Raw genomic sequence first — 21028 nt, forward strand, 5'->3', positions numbered from 1 at the left:
TTGACACAAACCGGTGCGCCTGGAACCTTCTACCATACCCCGTTCAAAGGCACTTAAGTCTTTTGTCTTGCTTATTCACACTCTGAATGGCACACATACACAATCCATGTCTCAATTGTCTTAAGGCTTAAAAATCCTTCTTTAACCTGTCTTTCATAACAAGTGACATCAACAAGGGATCACAGCTTTCACCTAGATTCACCTGTTCAATCTATATCATGGAAAGAGCAGGTGTCCTTAACATGTAAGACTTCTAAACGTCCTTAATAAGCACAATGTCTTGAATAAAATCCAATTTGGAATTATAACAAAACATTGCACGATTGATCATATTTACACCCTGCCCACCCTGATAGATAAACTTGTCCATGAAAATAAGTCCAACATTTAGGTTTCCAAAAAGCATTTGATTTTATTTGGCATAAAGGACTGTTCTACAAAGTTATTGAAAGTGTTATAGCGGGTAAAACATATGACATAATTAAATCAATACTGGCAATACCTGCGGCATGATAATTGGCAAGAAAAGGACAGAATTCTTTAACCAGGGGTGGGGCCTTTGCCATGGTTGCAAATCTCACTTTACAATATTTACATCAATGAATTGACCACTATTCTAGAAAAATCCCCAGCACCTGGACTCTAAAAGGTGATTATTCGCAGATGACCTGTGCCTGTTGTCACCCACAGCACATGGCCTACAGCAGAGCCTGGACCTGCTAGAGCAATACTGCCAGATCTGAACCCTAGCAGTAAACCTCAAAATAATGATTTTCTAGAGAAGATCCAGATCACAGGGAATTAGACCAAAGTTCTCAATTGGTACAAAATATATAGAGTACTGTACACACTACAACAACTTAGGTTTAAAAAAACGCTCAACTGGACACATACAGTGAATGAGGCAGTAAATTAACTGAGAAAGCACGCAGGGCATTCTACGACATTAAAGAACTAATTCAAATTGAAACACCTTTGAAAATTTGTTTCAAATTAATAGAATCTGTCATTGAACCAACTGCACATTATTGCAGCGAGGTGTGGGGTCCCAATTGCAAAACAAGATTTAACTCAACGGGAAAAACACCCCATTGAAACCCTGCATGCAGAGTTCTGTAAGATTGCTCAGATGTCCAGAGTAAAACTGCAAACAATGCACGCAGGGGAGAATTAGGCCAATATCCACTAATAATAAAAATTACATTTACCAAGCCCTGCTGAGCAAAGAAAAGAGTCACCTTATCTGGCTGATGAGTTCACAGACCTGTTCTACAAACACCACAGGACCAGAATATCCAATCAATCAGAATACACAAAAATGATAACACAGTCAAAACAAAACTACATTACCTATTGGGAAACACAAACACAAAGCAAAATGCCAAGCTATCTGACCCTAAATTGACAGTACACCATGGCAAACTACTTGACCATGGTTACTGATCAAAACCTTAGAAAAGCCTAGACAAAGTACAGGCTCAGCGAGCACAGCCTTGCGATTGAAAACGGGTAGACACAGCATAACCTGGCATTTCACGACAAAAAGTTACAAATATAAAACGATGAAAGTGTCATTTCCCAAAATGTTAAACCATTATTCAAGGTTCCAAAGACATCTCTGATGAGAATAGGATACCCATCCTGTTGGGGGAGGAAGCAGAGGGCTGTGGGTTGGCAGTGCACAAAATTGCTGCCTGTCATAAGATTTGATTATTATTATTTTTTAACTAGGCAAATCAGTTAATGACAGCCTACCGGGGGTGCCTTGTTCAGGGGCAGAACAACAGATTTTTACCTTGTCAGCTCTGGGATTCGATCCAGCAACCTTTCCTTTTCTGGCCCAACGCTCTAACCACTAGGCTACTCGCCGCCCCAATTAAGATGATCAGTGTCTGAGAGCCCAGCCAATCTGCACATGTCCTCTATGCCATTGTTATTGTCAAATGTATGGTTATTTTTACACTTAATTATTGTTGTTTCTGATTGTCCTGTTGTTAATCCTGATTATTAGTATTATTGTCATGATATTAATATTGTAAATTAATCACTGCATTTCCAATATGTACATTGTGTCATCATGTCAATAAAGCAATTTTAATTGAAGAGAGAGGAAAAGAGGAATAGATGGACACGTTCTATAGTTCTCTACAAGCCCCTGAGGTCTTGGGGAAATAATGGCTTTATCGGGAGGCACAATGTGCTGCCTGACACAGGGCCCCATTCAGCATTCTAGACACAGGCAGCTCTAAAGATATAACCGCAGATAATACAGCAGTGAAAGGGTCATGTGGCTCTGGGGACAGGTGGCTTCCGTACCCATCCTGTGGTAGAATAAGGTGGAGGTCTGTGGGCGCCAGTGAAATCCAATCAATATCAAATCACCGCCCCCAGTAATAGTGAGACAGTTATTAGACACGGCAGCGAGGTTTGTTTTCCCAGCATCGAGGGCAGCCTGCCCACACATATGATCGAAGTGCAGCCCTGACTTATTGTTTGTCAAAATGCCCGGGTCACTCTACTGTAATGTGCAAGTACTTAAACAGGGAGTCAAATTGAGATAAAACAAATTTACAAGAGAGCACTGTATAAGTTTACAAATAAAGATAGCTGGGAAATCGAAACATATCCCAGATCAGACAAGAAACAAATCAAATCAAATGTTATTTGTCACATGTGCCGAATGCAACAGGTGTAGACCGAACTGTGAAATGCTTACTCACAAGCCCTTAACCAACAATGCAGTTTTAAGAAATTAGACTTTATAAAAATATTTACTAAATAAAGTAAAGTAAAATATATATATATAGGGTATATATATACAGTTGAAGTCGGACGTTTACATACACCTTAGCCAAATACATTTCACAATTCCTGATATTTCCTAGTAAAAAATCCCTGTTTTAGGTCAGTTAGGATCACCACTTTATTTTAAGAATGTGAAATGTCAGAATAATAGTAGAGAGAATGATTTATTTCAGCTTTTATTTCTTTCATCACATTCCCAGTGGGTCAGAAGTTTACATACACTCAATTAGTATTTGGTAGCATTGCCTTTAAATTGTTGAACTTGGGTCAAACGTTTCGGGTAGCCTTCCTCAAGCTTCCCACAATAAGTTGGGTGAATTTTGGCCCATTCCTCCTGACAGAGTTGGTGTAACTGAGTCAGGTTTGTAGGCCTCCATGCTCTCACACGCTTTTTCAGTTCTGCCCACAAATTTTCTATGGGATTGAGGTCAGGGCTTTGTGATGGCCACTCCATAAGTAAACCATTTTGCCACAACTTTGGAAGTGTGCTTGGGGTCATCGTCCATTTGGAAGACCCATTTGCGACCAAGCTTTAACTTCCTGACTGATGTCTTGAGATGTTGCTTCAATATATCCATGTAATTTTACTTCCTCACGATGCCATCTATTTTGTGAAGTGCGCCAGTCCCTCCTGCAGCAAAGCACCCCCACAACATGATGCTGCCACCCCCGTGCTTCATGGTTGGGATGGTGTTCTTGGGCTTGCAAGCCTCCCCCTTTTTCCTCCAAACATAACGGTGGTCATTATGGCCAAACAGTTCTATTTTTGTTTCATCAGACCAAAGGACATCTGCTTCAAAAGTACGATCTTTGTCCCCATGTGCAGTTGCAAAACGTAGTCTGGCTTTTTTATGGCAATTTTGAAGCTGTGGCTTCTTCCTTGCCGAGTGGCCTTTCAGGTTATGTAGATATAGGACTCGTTTAACTGTGGATATAGATACTTTTGTACCGGTTTCCTCCAGCATCTTCACGAGGTCCTTTGCTGTCATTCTGGGATTGATTTTCACTTTTTGCTCCAAAGTACGTTCATCTCATGACAGAACGCGTCTCCATCCTGAGCGGTATGATGGCTGCGTGGTCCCATGATGTTTATACTTGCATACTATTGTTTGTACAGATGAACGTGGTACCTTCAGGCGTTTGGAAATTGCTCCCAAGGATGAACCAGACTTGTGGAGGTCTACAATTGTTTTTCTGAGGTCTTGGCTGATTTCATTTGATTTTCCCATGATGTCAAGCAAAGAGGCACTGAGTTTGAAGGTAGGCCTTGAAATACAACCACGGGTACACCTCCAATTGACTCAAATTATGTCAATTAGCCTATCAGAAGCTTCTAAAGCCATGACATAATTTTTGTGAATTTTCCAAGCTGTGTAAAGGCACAGTCAACTTAGTGTATGTAAACTTCTGACCCACTGGAACTGTGATACAGTGAATAATACGTGAAATATTCTGTCTGTAAACAATTGTTGGAAACATTTCTTAACCGACTTGCAAAAACTATAGTTTGTTAACAATACATTTGTGGAGTGGTTGAAAAAACAGTTTCAATGACTCCAACCTAAGTGTATGTAAACTTCAGACTTCAACTGTATTATAACGATCTGGGTGTAGCTGGTGCAGAGGAGTCAGGCGCAGGACAGCAGAGATGAGTAATAAAATAAACTTTACTCAATAATATACATTCCATGTAGTAAATACCAAGCCCACACAAAAGGACCGAAATAGATAAAACAGTAGTGGATGTGTTTTCATTGTTCTCCGGATCGTTTGCCCTGTGTTTGGGCTGGTCAGTGTTTATGCGACCTGTATTTGGCGTGACCGTTTTGTGCCAGAGAAATAAATCTACAAATCACTGAACCCTCTGCGCCTGACTCCTACCCACCACTCCTAGTAAACTGTGACACACGCACAAAAAACATGGGGAAAACAGAGGGTTAAATAATGAACATGTAATTGGGGAATTGAAATCAGGTGTGTAAAACAAAGACAAAACAAATGGAAAATGAAAAGTGGATCGGCGATGGCTAGAAGGCCGGTGACGTCGACCGCCGAACGCCGCCCAAACAAGGAGAGGGACCGACTTCGGCAGAAGTCGTGACATGTATATATATAATGAGGCTATATACAGGGGGTACCGGTACAATAACTGCCGGATAGAAACCATTATTCAGTTTGGCATACAAAAGTAACTTGAACTACCTTTGCCGGTTGGAATGTGCATGTAGGAAGCAACCGAGTAATTTCCTGTTCCCAAGCCCCAGGATAGCACAAAGATTTTGCCCCGGGAACCGAGATGCTTTTTACCATAGAGCTGCCGGTGATAATGACAAGACTATGCAATTAGTCTATTAAAACTGAATATCTGACTCCATAAAGATTATTTAGCAATATGCATTACACTATAGTTAAGTAACATTATTAGAAAGGTCAAGAAAGGTCTAAGAATTGTCTACTGTATATCAAAAGTAGATATTTAACATTTTACTGCAGTGGGCTAAACCAGGGTCACACAGAGTGTTTCAAATCTACTTTGAAACAAAAGTATACACCTCACACACATGGTTATGGACTTAAAAAAATAAAACACCTGTAACATGTCAGATATAGGTTCAATTATGAGTTTGCATCCCAATATTACACTTTATATACATCACAGAAGACTGAAATATAACACAAATGGTTGACATATAAACCACGAATTTTCGAGGTGTAAAAATAAAGTTGATTAATTATGAAAAATATTAACATTCCATCCTTGAGGCCACTAGAGTGTGATTTGGTCATTTGACTGCAGGAAAGGGAGAAAGGGAGAAAGGGAGAAAGGGAGAAAGGGAGAAAGGGAGAAAGAGAGAGAGAGAGAGAGAGAGAGAGAGAGAGAGAGAGAGAGAGAGAGAGAGAGAGAGAGAGAGAGAGAGAGAGAGAGAGAGAGAGAGAGAGAGAGAGAGTTTGAGTTTTAAATAATCTTTATTGGGTCTGGGAGCCCACCACACAATAAATACTCATACAAAACCACAGTTACACATCAATTAAAAACACAACTCCAACTCCTCCTCCACAGTAACTAAACACAACAGCCTCTGAATACCCCATATACTCATAAACAGATCAATATTGTTGACAAGTTTATAATAGGCAAACTCAACCCTTAGTCTCGCTGCCACCATTCCCTCCAGCATTCCCACCACATCCACAGACCCTTGTCCCCGAATACTGTTCTTTCGGGTCTTCCATATCGCTAATTTTGCTGCCCCTAACACAAAATTAAGCAACACAACGATACCCTTTTGACTGAACCTGTACTTTGGCCCAAATACATACAGTTGGGAAGAGAAAACCTCTCCCAACGTTGAGAACCAGTCAGTGATCAGATTAATCATCCCGACCAACCTGGGACACAGTAAAAACAGGTGTGCCAGAGTTTCAGACTCTGCACAGAATTCACACACCACTTCTTAAAAATCCTCCCCAATAGACCCCCAAAAGTGCTTATAGAACTCAGATGGTAAACCATCAATGCCAGGGGCTCGGCCTGTTGAGAGCTGCATAACTGCTGTGGACAGCTCTTGCAGTGTAATGTCAGAGTCCAATGCGACTCTCTGTTCAGGTCCCAATTGAGGAAGACCGTGTAACAACTGTTCAGTACACAGAGAGTCACAATCCTCCGCCTTATAGAGGGCAGAGTAGAAATCCACGGCATGTTGACGCATTTCACTGTCATCCGTGGTCACCTTCCCATCAGGGAGACGAAGGCAGACCATCTGTTTACGTTGTAATTTCGACTGTCCAAGGTAAAAAAAAAAAGCACTAGGAGCATCCATGTCCTTGAGGGAAGCGAAACGAGACCTAATCAAGGCACCTTTCACTCTTTCATGCAGAAACGACCTCAGTTCATGTCTCTTGTCCTGTAAGTTCATGACTAGTCCAGGGTCATTCTGAGTGAGCAGCTTCAATTCAATTGATTTGATGTCCTGTTCAAGGGCCTTGATAGTCTCTTTAACTTCAATTTGAGACAAAGCAGTATACTGTTGACAAAATACTCGTATTTGGGCCTTCCCAACATCCCACCATTGTCTCAAGGACTCAAAATTCCATTTTGCAACCCTCCATTTTTCCCAAAACAACAAAAACCGTTCACAAAACTTGACATCATGTAACAATTTAACATTAAAATACCAGTAAGGTGATGACCTTCGTGGACAGGACAAGTGAATATCAACAGTAACCATGTGATGATCAGAGAAACCCACAGGAGTAATGGCACACCTTCCAACCCTACTACAGTATTGATCAGATACGTACAACCTATCTAACCTTGCTGCACTGACACGACCTTCATTCATTTTTAGCCATGTGTACTGCCTAACTTTTGCATTCCTTACTCTCCACACATCAGAAAGCTCAAACTCAGTTAGTAAGCCAGACAGGAAAGTGGCTGACCGCAGGTGAGGTTCTTCAGCGGTGCGATCAACAGTAAAATCCACAGTACAGTTCCAGTCCCCCCCTACAACCATACACCCCTCTTGGTCACACTGTCTTAAGGTTTCTTTTATTTGATCAAACACAACAAGACGCTCTGTACCCTCATTAGGAGCATAAACATAAACATAAACACAAAAAAAAAACATAACATCCACCTTGACCAATAAAACCCGACCCTTGACAATCTCTGTTGTAGATATCACCGTCACCCCTAACCCTGAGGAAAACAAGATGGCCACCCCAGCACTGAAATTAGTACCATGACTGAGTATATGCTGCCCCTCCCACCACATACCCCAGTCAACCTCATTTTCCTCATCACTATGTGTCTCCTGAAGGAAAACTACATTAAGCCTTTTCTGTTTTATTTCTTCTAATACCCAAGCCCTCTTATTTCTGTCCCTTCCCCCATTAATATTGAGTGAACCTACTCTTAGTACCTCCATATAGAAAAGAGAAAGGAAAAACAGAAGATACCACAGAGAAACCAAAGAGAAAAAAGACACCCTATGGAGCATGATCATCATCATTATTTAAATTTTTTATTATTAACCTGACCACGTTTCCCACCACCTTTTGCTGCTGTAACAGCAGTAACAAATTTCCTCAAGCGAAACCGCTTCTTCTCACTCAACTCGTCCAACCCCACCGTCTTCTGTAACATCACAGCTGACCTCACAAACTTATCAACATCAAAATATTCTGCCAATTTGACAGATTTCCCAAAAGTCTGATCCAGAAAACCATTTACCTCCTCTAGATCATAAATTGAGTCCTCACCAGCTGCTGTCATATCAGAAGAGATATCCATATCCTTCTCCTGATCCTCCTCAGCTGAGGCCACAGACCACTGACTCCCTTCTACCACATCCCTTTCAACACTCCCCACTTGCACCCCATCACTCGTACCAGGCATCTCCTCCACTACCTGGGAGACTAGCCCCACCTGAACCCCATTACCCGTGGTGGGCATCTCCTCCACTACCTGAGAGCTCCACATGAACCCCCTCCTGTACCCCATTACTCGTAGTAGGCATCTCCTCCACTCCCTTGGGGTCTAGCTCCACATGAACCCCCTCCTGTACTCCATTACTTGTAGTGGGCATCTCCTCCACTACCTGGGAGATTAGCTCCACATGAACCCCCTCCTGTACTCCATTACTCGTACCAGGCATCTCCTCCACTACCTGGGAGATTAACTCCATATGAACCCCCTCCTGTACTCCATTACTCGTAGTGGGCGTCTCCTCCACTACCTGGGAGATTAACTCCATATGAACCCCCTCCTGTGCCCCAGTACTCGTACTGGGCACCTCCTCACCAGTCTGAGGAACTGGCTCTTCAGATCCATCCTTGCCTTCTACAACAATATTTTTCTGCTGCATAATATTTCCCTCTAATACAAGTTATAAACTCGTAGCCTCAACACGGATAACTTGTTCCTCGGCAACAGGTGCTTGTGGCTGCTCAACCACTGTCAGCCCACCTCTCCCTACATCAGTGGGCCCAGGCGTTATGATGACCACCTGCGCCCCTCCCTCTGCCTTCTCCCTTTTCGGGCAAGCATGTCGCTTATGGCCAACATCCCCACACTCAAAACACCGTTGACTACCCGTACTAGCATAAGCCATATATAGTCTATTGTCATACTTGACTTTAAACGATATCTCTAAAGTCTGCTCCGGTGAGTCCAAAAACATAAACACCTGTCGCCGAAACGACATAACCTGTTTCAACGCCGGGTGTTTGCAACCCAACGGAACAACCTTAATTGAGCTTGCAAACTTCCCAAAGCGCAATAACTCGCGCTCCAATAGCTCATTTGGAATAAACGGTGGTACATTTGAAATCGTTACCCTTGTTGACGGAGAAAAAAGCGGCGTAACTTGAATAAACATTCCTTTAAAAAGTACGCCCTGCTCAACCATACGATCAACAAGGCGCTCTTCTTTAAGAAATACCACCACCGCTTTGTTCATCCGTGACGCATAAGCAATATTCTCATATCCTACCTTCTCTCCTACGGCGACCAGAAACTCCTCCACCGTGACAGTAGCTTCAGTAACACACCTAAAGCCGTGCCGAAGTGACAGGGACGGCATTCCAATTCGGGAAGCCATCCCCGCCAAAATCAAGGTAATTTCGATACGAAAAAACCTAAATACTTAATTCTACCATACAAAAAAAATATATAATAATCTTAATCATGCACAGAAGAAACCAAAGAATGCCACCAAGAAAGAGAAAACCGAAAGAAAGTTCTGAATATCTAACTCTACACAACACACGCACTCCCTCGATCATACACTTCCCAGCATGCACCAAACACTCCCAGCATGCAGAGAGAGAGAGAGAGAGAGAGAGAGAGAGAGAGAGAGAGAGAGAGCGAGAGAGAGGTCAGAAACAAATAAAGAGAAAGAGACAATGGAGTGAAGATCCTTTTATTCCCATTTGACCATGTTTGGATTCCAAATTTGAGATGTTGACCCAATAGTATTACTGTAGAGTTAACCTCCAATCAGATATCAGACCTACAGAATGTAAAGACAACAGAACCTCTGCTGAGGTGAGACAGAATGGGGGTTGGAGAGCAACAGAAAGAATGCTGAATTCCGGAGAAGACAATAAACCATCTTGCATACAGGTGATAAGAGTCACTTCAGGGTCTGGGCCGCCCTACATCTGTATGATGTTTCTGTCCTGTTTGTGAATGCGTGTGAGCGTATACAGTGCCTTGCAAAAGTATTCATCCCCCTTGGCGTTTTTCCTATTTTGTTGAATTACAACCTGTAGTTTAAATGGATTTTTATTTGGATTTCATGTAATGGACATACACAGCATAGTCCAACTTTGTGAAGTGAAATGAAAAAAAAATGACAAACGGAAAAGTTGTGCGTGCATATGTATTCACCCCCTTTGCTATGAAGCCCCTAAATAAGATCTGGTGCAACCAATTACCTTCAGAAGTCAAATAATGAGTTAAATAAAGTCCATCTGTGTGCAATCTAAGTGTCACATGATCTCAGTATATATACACACCTGTTCTGAAAGGCCCCAGAATCTGCAGCACCACTAAGCAAGGGGTACCACCAAGCAAGCGGCACCATGAAGACCAAGGAGCTTTCCAAACAGGTCAGGGACAATGTTGTGGAGAAGTACAGATCAGGGTTGGGTTATAAAAAAATATCAGAAACTTTGAACATCCCACGGAGCACCATTAAATCAATTTTTAAAAATGGAAAGAATATGGCACCACAACAAACCTGCTAAGAGAGAGCCGCCCACCAAAACTCACAGACCAGGCAAGGAGGGCTTTAACCAGAGAGGCACCAAAGAGACCTTAGATAACCCTGAAGGAGCTGCAAAGCTCCACAGCGGAGATTGGAGTATCTGTCCATAGGACCACTTTAAGCCGTACACTCCACAGAGCTGGGCTTTATGGTAGAGTGGCAAGAAAAAAGACAATACTTAAAGAAAGAAATAAGCAAACACATTTGGTGTTCGCCAAAAGGCATGTGGGAGACTCCCCAAACATATGGAAATAGGTACTCTGGTCAGATGAGACTAAAATTGAGCTTTTGGCCATCAAGGAAAACGCTATATATGGCGCAAACCCAACACCTCTCACCACCCAGCATGGTGGTGGCAGCATCATGCTGTGGGGATGTTTTTCATTGGCAGGGACTGGGAAACTGGTCAGAATTGAAGGAATGATGGATGGAGCTAAATAGGGACATTTTTGAGGAAAACCTGTTTCAGTCTTCCAGAGATTTGAGACTGGGAAGGAGGTTCACCTTCCAACAGGACAATGAACCTAAGCATACTGCTAAAGCAACACTTGAGTGGTTTAAGGGGAAACATTTAAATGTCTTGAAATGGCCTAGTCAAATCCCAGACCTCAATCCAATTGAGAATCTGTAGTATGACTTAAAGATTGCTGTACACCAGCGGGACCCATCCAACTTGAAGGAGCTGGAGCAGTTTTGCCTTGAAGAATGGGCAAAACTCCCAGTGGCTAGATGTGCCAAGCTTATAGAGGCATAGCCCAAGAGACTTGCAGCTGTAATTGCTGCAAAAGGTGGCTCTACAAAGTATTGACTTTGCTGGGGCTGAATAGTTATGCACGCTCAAGTTTTCTGTTTTTTTGTGTTATTTCATGTTTGTTTCACAATAAAACATATTTTGCATCTTCTAAGTGGTAGGCATGTTGTGTAAATCAAGTGATACAAACCCCCACAAAATACATTTTAATTCCAGGTTGTAAGGCAACAAAATAGGAAAGATGCCAAGGGGGGTGAATACTTTCACAAGCCACTGTATGCCTGTGTGTGTTTGTGGTACACTGAACAAATTGGTCTGGTAGTGTGCTAAGTCACCATGGCTCTCATGCTATTTCTCAGAGAAAGACATTTAGCCTGTGTTCACGCAAGCAGCCCAATTTTTCCCACTAATTGGTATTTTGACCAATCACATCAGATTTCCTTTTCACAACAGATCTTTATCAAAGCTGATCTGATTGTAAAAAGACCAATGAGTGAAAAAAATATCCAAATTGGGCTGCCTGTGTAAACGCAGACCGAGTAGCCTTTTGTGAGGAAAGGTTGAAATAAATCAGAAGCAGAGGGATCAGACTTTATGGTAGAGAACTTAGAAATACCTTCACAGTTTAACTGAAGGTGCAATTATTCTCTGCCGAGCTAAAGCACTCAATGAGAGATTGATTGCAGGCTAATCTTTAATTGTCTCGGCCATTAGGGCTGCAGGTTATTTAAAGAGGGAGACATTCAAAACATTCGTTTCAATAAACAACAGTCTATAGATTTCACTGAGGACCACTTTACCAATTAAACTTTCCATATGTGCATAGTTTATTCTAATCAGAGGTTACTTTACTAAAAATGCATCGGAAAATAAATGTCTGGGCATGCAGTGATTTAAGACTGAAATAAAATATGCATTACGAGAACGTATTAAATAACGCTGGAATGCCAGACCTTTAGAAGTGGTTTTCATATATACAAATCAAGAGAGAATTTATTTGGAACTATAAAAATACTAGCCTCCACCCCTTCATTTTTGGTCGGGAACTGGCATTTAGATGCCAAGGCCTTGCACTCACCATTAGACCAAATCAGGGATACATAATTGCTCCTTAAATCAAATCAAATTGTATTGGTCACATACACATGGTTAGCAGATGTAATGCGAGTGTAGCAAAATTCTTGTGCTTCTAGTTCCGACAGTGCGGTAATATCTAAAAAGTAATCTAACAATTCCACAACAACTACCTAATACACACAAATCTAAAGGGATGGAATAGGAATATGTACATATGAATATATTGATGAGCGATGACTGAGCGGCATAGGCAAGATGCAATTAATGCTATTAAATACAGTATATACATATGAGATGAGTAATGTAAAATATGTAAACATTATTAAAGTGGCATTATTTAAAGTGACTAGTGATCCATTTATTAAAGTGGCCAATGATTCGAGTCTGTATGTAGGCAGCCGCCTCCCTGTGTTAGTGATGGCAACATGGTAAGGCACATCTGACCAGGTTGTCTAAGGAAATGTATTTGTCTTTCCATGAGAGAGGGGCAGACATAGAGGGGGAGAGGGCAAGAGATCAACAGTCCCTTGTTAAACTTAAGATTGCCTGTCTGTCTGTCTCGTAGATCGATTAATCACACACGTTTTGTTTATAAAGCCCCATTGCAGAAAATTCCACTGTATCTATCTTCATTGTTAACCTATAGAAGTACGGACTACAGGACTCGGTATCGGGTGGTTAACTCTGGAGATCCCTACGATTACTGAGGAGGGCCAATCGGCCTTTTGTTTTTTGCACCTTATGTGTGGAATGATATCCAAAATACTTTAAAGTTGGAAGAATTGGTGCCCGTAGGGGAAGGGATCTCCAACCATGTTCCTGGAGATCTACCGTCCTGTAGGTTTTCACTCCAACCCTAATCTAGCACACCTGATTATATTAATTAGCTGGTTGATAAACTGAATCAGGTTAGCTACAACTGGGGTGAAGTGAAAACCTACAGGAGAGTAGCTCTCCAGGAACAGGGTTGGAGAGCCCTGCCCTAGGGCATTTCATTGTTGTGTGTGTATATATATGGATGTGTAGTTTTACATTTCGATGTGTATTGTGTACACAGGGCTCACCTAGAAATGAGACCCTCTGTTAAAATAAAGGTTAAATAAATGTTTTAATAAAAGCCAGGGAGTCAACGTGGCTATGTGTGTCCCTAGGGTGTGGTGAAAGAACAAAGGGAATTGGGCAGACATAGCCAAATCATTCATTTATTTTTGGTCTGGTAAGGTCATTATTTTCCTATTCTTTGATTTGTCTTTCTCACCCCCACTCCATCCTTTCATACAAACCAATCAATTCCTTGTACAAACAGAATCTATCAATAAAAGACAACAGAGCATGAAAACAGCATGTAGACACGAGTCCTCATTCCTGCCCAATGAGCCATACAAGTGTGTTTTTTATAGAAATCCCTCCCACTATGTTCCTTTCCTCTCTGGTTATGAAAGCAATATGTAACTGTGGTGGCCATGGGGAACTTTGGAAACAACCTGGATTCAAGGGTAGACGTAAGATAGTAAAATAAAATAAAACGTAGCACTCCAATTAGTTTGACATGTTATGTTTCGTATGGTATGTATGTGGATGTCCATCATCCATTTCATATGATATGTTATGAATTTCAATTGTATGATATGTTATGAAATGTGATTCGTACAATACTTTAGGAATTGCAATTCGTACAATATGTTAAAATTTTTCAAAACGTATAATATGTTACGAATTCCAATTTGTTGTGGCTAACATTAGCTAGTCTAGGGGTTAAAACTTCTTGTCAATAGGGGGGCGCTGTTTTCACTTTGGAAAAAATCGTGCCCAAATTAAACGGCCTCGTACTCTATTCTAGATCATACAATATGCATATTATTATTACTATTGGATAGAAAACACTCTGAAGTTTCTAAAACTGTTTGAATTATATCTGTGAGTAAAACAGAACTCATTTGGCAACAAACTTCCATACAGGAAGTGAAAAATCTGAAAACGAGGCTCTGTTTCAGGGCCTGCCTATTCAACTGGCTTTTATTTATCGATATGTATGCACTTCATACGCCTTCCACTAGATGTCAACAGGCAGTGGAAGGTTGAATGGGGTGTCTAGCTTGATCTGAGGCCGAATAAGAGCTTTTGGAGTGGCAGGTCCGGTATTTTGTTTGTTGTCGACGGCGCGCGGGGGACCTCGACATTGTCTTCTGAAGAGCGTTCGGTATACACGGCGAATTGCTCCGTCTCTGATTTTATTTTATACATATGAGAAAATCATCATAAAGTAGGATTTTTCAACCGAGTTGTATCAGTTTATTCAACGTTTATTGGGACCTTTGGAATTTTCCGTTCTTTGCGCCAAGAGAAGATGGGCATGTTCGCGCCACATGGCTAGCCAAAGTTGCTAATTCGACAGAGCAAATGGACATTCTAAAACCAAACAACGATTTATTCTGGACCAAGGACTCCTTGCACAACATTCTGATGGAAGCTCAGCAAAAGTAAGACACAATTTATGATGTTATTTCGTATTTCTGTGGAATATGTAGAATCCAACAGGGCGGAGAATATGTGAGCGCTGTCTCACAATAATGCATTTTGTATGTTGTAGTAAAGTTATTTTTTTTAAATCTAACACAGCGGTTGCATTAAGAACCAGTGTATCTTTCATTTGCTGTACAACATGTATTTTTTAGTAAAGTTTATGATGAGTTCTTTGGTCAGATTAGGTGACTGTCCAAAATATCTCCGGAGATTTTGGTGAATTGTTGCTACATATTCACAATGTATAACCACGATTTGCAGCTCTAAATATGCACATTTTCGAACAAAACATAAATGTATTGTATAACATGATGTTATAAGACTGTCATCTGATGAAGTTGTCCAAAGGTTAGTGATTAATTTTATCTATATTGCTGTTTTTGTGAAATCTATGCTGGAGGTGGATAAATAGCTTTGTGTGTTTGGCTATTGTGATGAGCTAATATAATTCTATATTGTGTTTTCGCTGTAAAACACTTAAAAAATCGGAAATATTGGCTGGATTCACAAGATGTTTATCTTTCATTTGCTATACACCATGTATTTTTCATAAATGTTTTATGATGAGTATTTATGTATTTCACATTGCTCTCTGTAATTATTCTGGCTGCTTTGGTGCTATTTGTGATGGTGGCTACAATGTAAAACCAGGATTTGTAGCTATAAATATGCACATTTTCGAACAAAACATAAATGTATTGTATAACTTGATGTTATAAGACTGTCATCTGATGAAGTTGTTCAAGGTTAGTGATTAATTTTATCTCTATTTGTGGGTTTTGTGAAGGCTACCTATGCAGTGGAAACATGGTGAAAATATGCCGTTGTGTGTTTGGCTATTGTGGTTAGGTAATAGAAATACATAGTGTTTTCGCTGTAAAACATTTAAAAAAACGGAAATGATGGCTGGATTCACAAGATGTTTATCTTTCATTTGCTGTATTGGACTTGTGATTTCATGAAAATTATATTATATGATATCCCTGTCGCGCTAGGCTAGGCTATGCTAGTCAGCTTTTTTGATGAGGATGCTCCCGGATCCGGGATGGGTAGCAATGAAAGGTTAATTAATGTGAGTCTGGAAGGAGAGTTTACAGTCTAACCAGACACCTAGGTATTTGTAGTTGTCCACGTATTCTAAGTCAGAGCCATCCAGAGTAGTGATGCTGGACGGGCGAGCAGGTGCGGGCAGTGATCGGTTAAATAGCATGCATTTAGTTTTACTTGCGTTTAAGAGAAGTTGGAGGCCATGGAAGGAGAGTTGTATGGCATTGAAGCTCGTCTGGAGGTTAGTTAACTTCTTGACGCTAGGGGCCAGAATTGTTTTTTTTAAATAACGATCACAAGGTAAATGGACTATTTCTCAGGCCCAGATCGTAGAATATGCATATAATTTACAGTTTAGGATAGAAAACACTCTAAAGTTTACAAAAATGTCAAAATATTGTCTGTGAGTATAACAAAACTGATTCTGCAGGCAAAAACCTGAGGAAATCCAACCCGGAAGTGCATTTCCCTGTTTCATTGCATGCCCCTCTTCCATTTAAAGGGGTATCAACCAGATTCCTTTTCCAATGGCTTCCTCAGGCTGTGACCAGGCTTTAGACATAGTTTCAGCCTTTTATTTAGAAAAATTTGAAAGATTTTTCAAAACGAGTCAGGTGTCCTTTGATTAGTTCCTGCGCGCGAGAGGGGTAGCTCGACATTTTCTTTCTCTATTTTACTGAATAGATACCGTCCGGTTGAAATATTATCAATTATGTATGTTAAAAACAACCTGAGTATTGATTATAAAAAATGTTTGACATGTTTCTACGAACATTACGGATACTTTTGGGAATTTTCGTTTGCCTTTCAGGAACGGAACGATGCTGTGGTTTTCTGAACATAACGCGCAACCCAAATGGCATTTTTTTGTTATAAAACTAATATTTATCGAACAAAACGAACATTTATTGTGTAACTGGGAGTCTCGTGAGTACAAACATCCGAAGATTATCAAAGGTAAGCGATTTAATTTGATTGCTTTTCTGACTTTCGTGACCAAGCTAATTTAAGGCTAACTGTTCTAGCATTGATTGATACACTCACAAACGCTTGGATTGCTTTCGCTGTAAAGCATATTTTCAAAATCTGACACGATGGGTGTATTAACAACAAGCTAAGCTGTGTTCTGGTATATTTCACTTGTGATTGCATAATTATAAATATTTGTAGTATTATTTTTGAATCTGATACTTTTGGGAATTTTCTTCTGCCTTTCAGGACCGGAACGAGCATGTGGTTTTCTGACCATAACGCGCAACCCAAATGGCGTTTTTTTGTTATAAAAATAATATTTATCGAACAAAAATAACATTTATTCTGTAACTGGGAGTCTCGTGAGTGCAAACATCCAAAGATTATCAAAGGTAAGCGATTCATTTTATTGCTTTTCTGACTTTCGTGACCAAGCTAATTTAAGGCTAGCTGTTCTAGCAGTGATTGATACACTCACAAACGCTTGGATTGCTTTCGCTGTAAAGCATATTTTCAAAATCTGACACGATAGGTGGATTAACAACCAGCTAAGCTGTGTTTTGGTATATTTCACTTGTGATTCCATGATTATAAATACTTTTAGTATTATTTTTGAATTTGGCGCTCTGCAATTCAGTGATTGTTTAGGAAAATGATCCTGTAATCAGGATATGTGCACCAAGAAGTTAACACAGTGTCCAAAGAGGGGCCAGAAATATACAGAATGGTGTCGTCTGCGTAGAGGTGTATCAGAGAATCACCAGCAGTAAGAGCGACATCATTGATGTATACAGAGAAGAGAGTCGGCCCAAGGATTGAACCCTGTGGCACCCCCATAGAGACTGCCAGAGGTCCGGACAACAGGCCCTCCGATTTGACACAGTGAACTCTATCAGAGAAGTAGTTGGTATACCAGGCGAGGCAATCATTTGAGAAACCAAGGCTGTCGAGTTTGCCAATAAGAATATGGGGATTGACAGAGTCGGAAGCCTTGGCCAGGTCGATGAATACGGCTGCGCAGTAATGTCTCTTATCTATGACGGTTATGATGTCGTTTAGGACCTTGAGCGTGGCTGAGGTACACCCATGACCAGCTCTGAAACCAGATTGCATAGCGGAGAAGGTACGGTGGGATTCGAATTGGTCGGTAATCTGTTTGTTAACTTGGCTTTTGAAGATCTTAGAAAGACAGGGTAGGATATATATAGGTCTGTAGCACTTTGGGTCTAGAGTGTCACCCCCTTTGAAGAGGGGGATGACCGCGGCAGCTTTCCAATCTTTGGGAATCTCAGACGATACGAAAGAGGTTGAACAGGCTAGTAATAGGGGTAATAACATCTCTGTTGACGAGTCTACGATACGTAAAACACTAAACAAGAATGGCCTTTATGGGAGGACACCACGGAAGAAGCCACTGCTGTCCAAAAAAAAGTTAGCAAAAGTGCACCTGGATGTTCCACAGCGCTACTGGCAAAATATTCTGTGGACAGGTGAAACTAAAGTTGAGTTGTTTGGAAGGAACACACAACACTATGTGTGGAGAGAAAATGTTGGGCTCTCTGTCTGCCAATTGAAGCTCAACAGAAGTTGGGTGATGCAACAGGACAATGACCAAAAACACAGAAGTAAATCAACAACAGAATGGCTTAAACTTAAGAAAATATACATTCTGGAGTGGCCCAGTCAGAGTCCTGACCTCAACCCGATTGAGATGCTGTGGCATGACCTCAAGAAAGCAGTTCACAAAAGACTTCCCAAGAATATTGCTGAACTGAAACGGTTTTGTTAAGAGGAATGGTCCAAAATTCCTCCTGACCGTTGTGCAGGTCTGATCCGCAACTACAGAAAACGCTTGGTTGAGGTAATTGCTGCCAAAGGAGGGTCAAGCAGATATTTAATCCAAGGGTTCACATACTTTTTCCACCCTGCACTGTGAATTGTTTACACGGTGTGTTCAAAATAGACATGAAAACGTATAATTGTTTGTGAGTTATTAGTTTTAGCAGACTGTGTTTGTCTTTTGTTGTGACCTAGATCAAGTTCAAATACAATTTTTTTATGACAAATTTATGCAGAAATCCAGGTATTTCCGAAGGGTTCACATACTTTTTCTTGCCACTGTAGGTGTTCCTTTTGTCCAGGTGTGAAAGGGCAGTGTGGAGTGCAATAGAGATTGCATCATCTGTGGATCTGTTGGGGCGGTATACAAATTGGAGTTGGTCTAGGGTTTCTGGGATAATGGTATTGATGTGAGCCATGACCAGCCTTTCAAAGCACTTCATTGCTACAGACGTGAGTGCTACGGGTCGGTAGTCATTTAGGCAGGTTACCTTAGTGTTATTGGGCACAGGAACAATGGTGGTCTGCTTGAAACATATTGGTATTACAGACTCAGACAGGGAGAGGTTGAACATGTCTGTGAAGACACTTGCCAGTTGGTCAGCGCATGCTCAGAGTACACATCCTGGTAATCTGTCTGGCCCTGCGGCCTTGTGAATGTTGAACTGTTTGAAGGTCTTACTCACATCAGCTGCGGAGAGCATGATCACACAGTCGTCCTTGAAAGCGACAGCTCTACCCTTTAGCTCAGTGCGGATGTTGCCTGTAATCCATGACTTCTGATTGGGGTATGTGCATACAGTCACTGTGGGGACGACGTCACCGATGCACTTATTGATGAAGTGGTGTACTCCTCAATGCCATCGGAAGAATCACAGAACATATTCCAGTCTGTGCTAACAAATCAGTCCTGCTGATACAGTGTATAACCCTCCTGTCACACCCTGATCTGTTTCACCTGTCCTTGTGATTGTCTCCACCCCCCTCCAGGTGTCACCCATCTTCCCGTGTATTTATACCTGTGTTCTGTTTGTCCGTTGCCAGTTCATCTTGTTTGTCAAGTAAACCAGCATTTTTGTTCACAGGCCCTCCTTTTCCCAGTCTCTCTTTTTCTCTTTTTTGACCCTTGCCTGTCCTGCCCCTGAGCCTGCCTGCCGACCTGTACCTTTGCCCCACCTCTGGATTATTTGACCTCTGCCTACCTTGACCCTGAGCCTGCCTGCCGTCCGATACGGTTGCCCCACCTCTGGTTTACTGACCCCTGCCTGCCTTGACCTGTCTATTGCCTGCCCCTGTTGGAAAATTAAACCATTGTCAATTCGACGTGTCTGCATCTGGGTCTTACCTTGATTCCTGATACCTCCAGCTGTATGTTATTAATGTTGTCATTCAGCCACGACTCGGTGAAACATAAGATATTAAAGTTCTTAATGTCCCGTAGGATATACAGTTGAAGACGGATGTTTACATACACCTTAGCCAAATACATTTAAACTCAGTTTTTCACAATTCCTGACATTTAATCCTAGTAAAAATCCTGTCTTAGGTCAGTTAGGTTCACCACTTCATTTTAAGAATGTGAAATGTCAGAATAATAGTAGAGAGAATGATTTATTTCAGCTTTTATTTCTTTCATCACATTCCCAGTGGCTCAGAAGTTTACATACACTCAATTAGTATTTGGTAGCATTTCATTTAACATTTTTAACTGGGGTCAAATGTTCATGGTAGCCTTCCACAAGCTTCCCACAATAAGTTGGGTGAATTTTAGCCCATTACTCCTGAAAGAGCTGGTGTAACTGAGTCAGGTTTGTAGGCCTCCATGTTCGCACACGCTTTTTCAGTTCTGCCCACAAACTTTCTATAAGATTGAGGTCAGGGCTTTGTGATGGCCACTCCAATACCTTGACTTTGTTGTACTTAAGCCATTTTGCCACAACTTTCGAAGTGTGCTTGGGGTCGTTGTCCATTTGGAAGACCCATTTGCGACCAAAGTTTAACTTCCTGACTGATGTCTTGAGCTGTTTCTTCAATATATCCACATAATTTTACTTCCTCATGATGCCATCTATTTTGTGAAGAGCACCAGTCCCTCCTGCAGCAAAGCAACCCCACAACATGATGCTGCCACCCCTGTGCTTCACGGTTGGGAAGGTGTTCCTCCAAACATAACGATGGTCATTATGGCCAAACAGTTCTATTTTTGTTTCATCAGACCAAAGGACATTTCTCCATAAAGTAT

The 21028-nt window shown here is 41.2% G+C and overlaps 1 protein-coding gene across 1 annotated transcript in view; it reads right to left on the reverse strand.

Annotated features, from left to right (window-relative positions):
• ptprub (protein tyrosine phosphatase receptor type Ub) overlaps nucleotides 1-21028 on the reverse strand; it is a 259721-nt gene that overhangs the window by 156147 nt on the left and 82546 nt on the right. The gene's annotated exons all lie outside the window — the stretch shown is intronic.

Source organism: Salvelinus namaycush, chromosome 37, assembly GCF_016432855.1.
Source record: "Salvelinus namaycush isolate Seneca chromosome 37, SaNama_1.0, whole genome shotgun sequence".
Lineage (NCBI taxonomy): Eukaryota > Metazoa > Chordata > Actinopteri > Salmoniformes > Salmonidae > Salvelinus > Salvelinus namaycush.